General features: G+C 45.9%; 1 long non-coding RNA gene across 1 annotated transcript; it reads left to right on the plus strand.

Annotated features, from left to right (window-relative positions):
* Window positions 1-263: 263 nt before the first annotated feature.
* Window positions 264-1150, plus strand: LOC134225689 (uncharacterized). The gene is made up of 3 exons (XR_009983305.1): window positions 264-321; window positions 380-454; window positions 528-1150. It is a non-coding gene; the product is annotated as an uncharacterized LOC134225689 (long non-coding RNA).
* Window positions 1151-5604: the final 4454 nt, after the last annotated feature.

Here is a 5604-nt window from a genome sequence, read left to right on the forward strand (position 1 = left end):
GCGTGCATCGACCCGTTGAGAATCCTTTTCAGGTTGCAATGACCTTTGGCGTTTTCTTTCCACCCAAGATTTTGGGGCCGAACAGCGAGATGGATGATTGAAGCTGTTCGTGGAAAGAGATGCAAACATGCGCGAATATGATTATTTAGAGCGCGAGAGTAATTTTCGGAATCACGAAATTAACTTCGTGATGTCCGGTGATGCAATTTGCAATTTGGCGGTTAATCTGAGGATTCCCAAGTTGATCAAGTTCACTTCGAACTGATCCGTGGAAGAGGCAGGAGTGGCCCAAAGTTCTCGCGCCGTGGTGTCTTGTATAAGGTGACATGAAAGATAGTCAATTAGTTGAACTTAATTAAATTTAAATCCCTTTCCCTAGTTGTAGCTATCAGTAATTGTGTGTGCGATTGTTAATAGGCGGTGTGTTATCGTGTGTGGCTCTGGTCCAGTAAAGGTAATTTGTGCTATTTTGTGCTTTTGTGAACGGTCTAAAATAACACGTTGGTCGTGTAACGAATTATTTAAAGGTTTCTTGCCAAGCCGTTAATCCGTCCGTGGCACCGCAAACGAACTCCCAGTGGCCATTTCTGACCCCACCATCAGGCTCAGAAGTTCTCCCGGGGCACGCCGGAAGAGGGACGCTTCCGTTTTTCCACGCTCCCTAGGCAGGACGATCAGCAAGCGCATACGTTATTTCCGTTCCCCTAGTGACGACTAGTGGAACCTCGACGCACGTGTCGCGTCGCGCGCAATCGGAGTGAGTAAGTAGCGATGAACGAGTAAACCGACCGCCAAGCAGCAGCAGAAAGGCAATCCGCCTACCCCCGGCGGCAACAGAGCTTCATCGCCGAACGAGAGAGCCGCAGGGAATTCACCGCCACCCCCTTTCCGTTCATCCGGCGGCGTCATCGTCACCATGTAAAGGTCTGTGAGTACCCACCACCTATTATATTCATGCGCATGACGACAATTTAATTCACGCCGCAACATAGTTTCCGTTGCGTGGCGTGCACGGCCGTTTTTGTAAGACCGTGAATATCGAAATTCTGTGAATCGAAAACCCGTTGCGTTCGCCGAGGCGAACGAGAGATTCGAAATAGCACGTCATTAGAATGCACACCTAGCCAAAGCACACACGATAGGTAGACAGGGACCATAGCATGGGAAAGGTTGAGTGAGAAGAGCGAAGAGAAATGAACACTAGTGTAGGATAATTGTAATGAATAAAGCTTGTATTGGTCTGGATAAAAGCTCGTTTTTCCACGCGTAATGTAGAAACATTTCAGCTGTACCGTATGAATGTTAAGGAAGCGGACAGATAGATTTACGCAATAAATGTTGGTCCCAATTAAGTGAAATGAGTTGAGTGTTTTTCATGTCACACGTGTCCCGTTTGTAGTTTTTTGTTGTAGAAATTGTTTTACTGGGGAGGTTGGCTCCGAAACCAACCGGGCAACTTTTTAGTCGGACACGGGTCGGTTCAATTGGGAATTTCGGGATACTTGCCGGTGATGACAAAAACCCTTTTATATAATTCATCACTGGCCGATAATTATAATCTTGTTTTAGATAATTATACTCATAAACCGCATTAGTAGCGTTTCTTTTTTGTGGACAGTTTCAGTCAGCCATCTTACTTCCCGGACCAAATTTAAAAACTGAGCCTTCTTCCCCTGAAAGGTCTCAACGGTCGGGCAACCCAAATATTGGTGGATGGTCTCCCTCGGGAGTGGCGCTTAAGCCATCTCACTTTTAAGCCGGGAAGGTCAGTAAGGCTGACGGTTATAACTGGCGCCCAACGAAATAAAGGCTTTTCATGTTTCTTTCTTTAAAAATATATTTTTCTATAGTAGGAACATTTAGTTGAAATTTAAAAGTATTGTCTTGTATATTTATTGCACGTTTTTTCATTGTTAAATTATTTATTTATTTTTGTTGATAATCTGTTGCTCATTACATTATTTTCTCGTTGTTATCGTATTTCTATTGTATTATACATTTATATTATTCATTTCTAATTTATTATTATTTATTTTGTACTTCGTAAAATCTAACTTATTTCTAGTAAAATTCATTGGTACACGCTTGTAGTTGAATATTTCATTGCTCACTATTACGAGTTACATTAAAAATTGATCTATCGCTCAACATGTTTCGCATATTCCCTCGTGCAGAAGATCTCAATCAAGAGGAGATCGATTTCGAATTCCTGGTTCGGAATCAACCACAGGACGTATTTAACCTTGATTTGGCAGGGAAACAACGGCATTTAAGAAGTTTGTTCAAGAATGACGCTAAAGAAGGAATTTGTCACAAATCACCTTTGTCAATAACGGAAGAAGTGGAACATATTCAGGGCAGAATTGATACTCTCGAGAAAGCTCTGGAGAGGAAAGTTGAAGCAAAATATGAATCCAGGGTTTTGCACTATTGGTATCGGGTAAAATGGAGTAGGGCTTCTGGGGAGGAAGAAAAAGGAATTCGAAGAGCATTGGGTCAAAGGATCGAAGCATTGATGAAGCACTATCAGTTTGGGCCACCTCATACCCCGGTTATTGGTCAAATCAATAGCATTCTAACAAACACCGAAGGGGCAGTAGGAGGTCAAGGTAGTGGATCAATACCAAAGCGGTCTAGTAACAGTTCCAGAAATACTGATTCAAATGGCGGGAAATCTACAGGAACCATCCCAAAACAGGCAGTTCCGTTGGGTGATCAGAAGTCGTCCGAGGTAACAGTCAGTCGGGTAGAGTGGGAAGAAATGCAAAAAGCGTTGTCAGAATTAACAGCAAAGCTGGCCGAAGCAACTCAGCCAAAGCCAGATGATAACACGTTGAACATTGGTATCCATACTAACCAGTCACGGGACCTGGGACAGAGAAAGCCTGAACATTCGAAATTATTTCCCACCAAAAGTGAGCTACATCCTCCAGCGAATCGAGAGTGGCAATCGACGTTTCCACGACCTTCATCTAAGTCCATGTTGCAGAATGGGACTCGCAGAGGTGCACCAGAATCGGATAGCCGTTGGGCACAGCGTGGTACACCTATTTACCGCGCCAACGACCAAGAGACGAGTAGCGACGATGAAGTATTCCTTCAACCCAGCATGGGAAGATCAGCACGGCAACCATACTCGGCCTCCAGAGGGTATCATGGGATGACAGGGAGCAACCAACAGATTAACCGAAGAGGTAGGGATCCGAGGGTTGAAGCAGAGGATCATTCAAGCTCGGATTATGACAACTGTTATCGCGGAACAGTCAGACCATACGGAGTAGGACCAAACCACAGACAACTGTGGCAGAGCCGCATCGAGAAGTGGAAATTAAGATTTTCCGGTGAGCAGAGATCCGGGTCTGTCGAAAATTTTCTGTATAAAACCAAGAAGTTGGCAGAGCGTGAAGGGATTTCGAGGGAAATCTTATTAAGGGATATCCACATGTTGCTAGAAGGACCAGCTTCAGATTGGTTTTTTACCTTTGTAGATGAGCTAGTAACGTGGGATAACTTTGAAACCTCGATTACTTACAGGTTCGGCAACCCTAACATGGACCAGGGTATAAGGTCTAAGATCCATGAAAGGAAGCAGCTCAGGGGAGAGTCATTCATCGCGTTCGTTTCGGAGATTGAGAAGTTGGATCGTTTGTTGTCTCGGCCGCTTTCAAAGCGTCGCAAGTTTGAGGTAGTGTGGGACAACATGCGCCAACATTACAGGTCGAAAATTTCGTTGGTGGAGGTTGAAGATCTCCAGCAGCTGATCCGGCTAAATCATCGGATTGACGCGGCTGATCCTCAATTGCAACAGCAGCCTGGAGATCATCATTTTCGTAGACCAGTAAATCAGATAGCAGCAGACTACAGTGACAGTGAGGGCGAGCAGTCACCTTCAATCAACGCGATTGGTGGCCGAAACTTCCGAGACGGTGGAAGAGAGACGGTACACGCAGCTGCAAGCGGTCAGCGGAACACAACTTCTGGGCAGACGGCCAATTCAAGTCTCCTCGCATGCTGGAATTGCCAAGAGCAAGGGCATGGTTGGAGGCAGTGCCAAAAGCCGAAAGTCATTTTCTGTTACGGCTGCGGCAGTTTGGGAAGAACCATCCGAACCTGTGAGCGCTGCTCCAGGTCTACAGGAGGTGATCGTCAGAAACGAATAAGGGGATGCAACGAAGGCGGGAAGTCGTTCATCCTCCGACATCCAGGATTCCCAAGAAAGCAACACCGAACGAAACGTTTAACCCATTTTCACAGATTTACCATATTAGGATCCACAATACTAAATGTCCTCACATTAGAGTGAAAATATTCGACACGGAATGGGATGCCTTACTAGATTCGGGAGCAGGGATCAGTATTTTGAATTCCTTAGATTTGGTAGACCGGTACAGACTAAAAATACAACCAGCGGCCATCCGGGTTACAACGGCGGACGGATCGACTTACGGTTGTCTAGGGTATGTCAATGTACCATTCTCCTTCAAAGGATTAACTAAAGTCATTCCCACGCTAGTGGTTCCAGAGATTTCTCGGCAGCTGATCCTGGGTGCCGATTTTTGGGACTCCTTCGGCATTAAGCCGATGATCGACTTGGGACGAGGAATGGAAGAACTGGAGACGGTGGAGTACCAGAACAGCTCACCATTGTGTTTTACGGTGGAGCCATCTGGCGAGATACCGAAGCTGGAAACAGTTGAGGAGGATGAAACACTCGAGATTCCTGTCTACGAGGGTCCAACTCAAACGACACCCAACTTAGACGAAATTGAAACCGAACACGACCTCACAGCGGAACAACGGAGACAACTAGCGGACGTAGTAAGGCAGTTCGAGTTAACAGGAGTGGGTAAGCTGGGAAGGACAAGCCTACTCGAGCATGAGATCGTACTGAAGGAGGGTGCAAACCCACAGAATACACCTATGTACAAGTGTTCGCCTTATATACAGCACGCGATAGACGAGGAAGTAGAGAGCTTCAAAAGTCTAGATGCTATAGAAGAGTGTTATAGCGAATGGACTAACCCTCTTGTTCCCGTAATGAAAAAGAACGGAAAAGTGAGGGTGTGTCTGGATTCGCGAAGAATAAATAAAATGACCGTGAAGGATACGTACCCAATGCGGAATATGCAAGACATATTCCGGCAATTGGGGAAAGCGAAATTCTTTACGGTCATCGACCTCAAAGACGCCTACTTCCAGATACCCTTGAAGCAGGAATGTCGCAATTACACGGCGTTCAGAACGGCAAAAGGCGTATACCGGTTCAAGGTACTTCCTTTCGGATTGACCAATGCACCGTTCACTATGTCGAGACTCATGGACAAGGCGATAGGTTTTGACCTAGAACCGTACGTCTTCGTCTACCTTGACGACATAGTGATCGCGTCGCAAACCTTCGAGGAGCACCTACGGCTAATGCGAATCGTCGCAGAAAGATTGCGGAAGGCCGGACTGACGATTTCAATCGAGAAATCCAGATTCTGCCGAAAACAAGTGGTCTATTTAGGCTACCTCCTCAATGAGAACGGGTGGCCATAGACACGTCAAGGATCCAGCCGATTCTCGATTATGCGCAGCCAAAAACACAGGAGGACATACGGAGGT

This window comes from Armigeres subalbatus, chromosome 3, assembly GCF_024139115.2.
Source record: "Armigeres subalbatus isolate Guangzhou_Male chromosome 3, GZ_Asu_2, whole genome shotgun sequence".
Lineage (NCBI taxonomy): Eukaryota > Metazoa > Arthropoda > Insecta > Diptera > Culicidae > Armigeres > Armigeres subalbatus.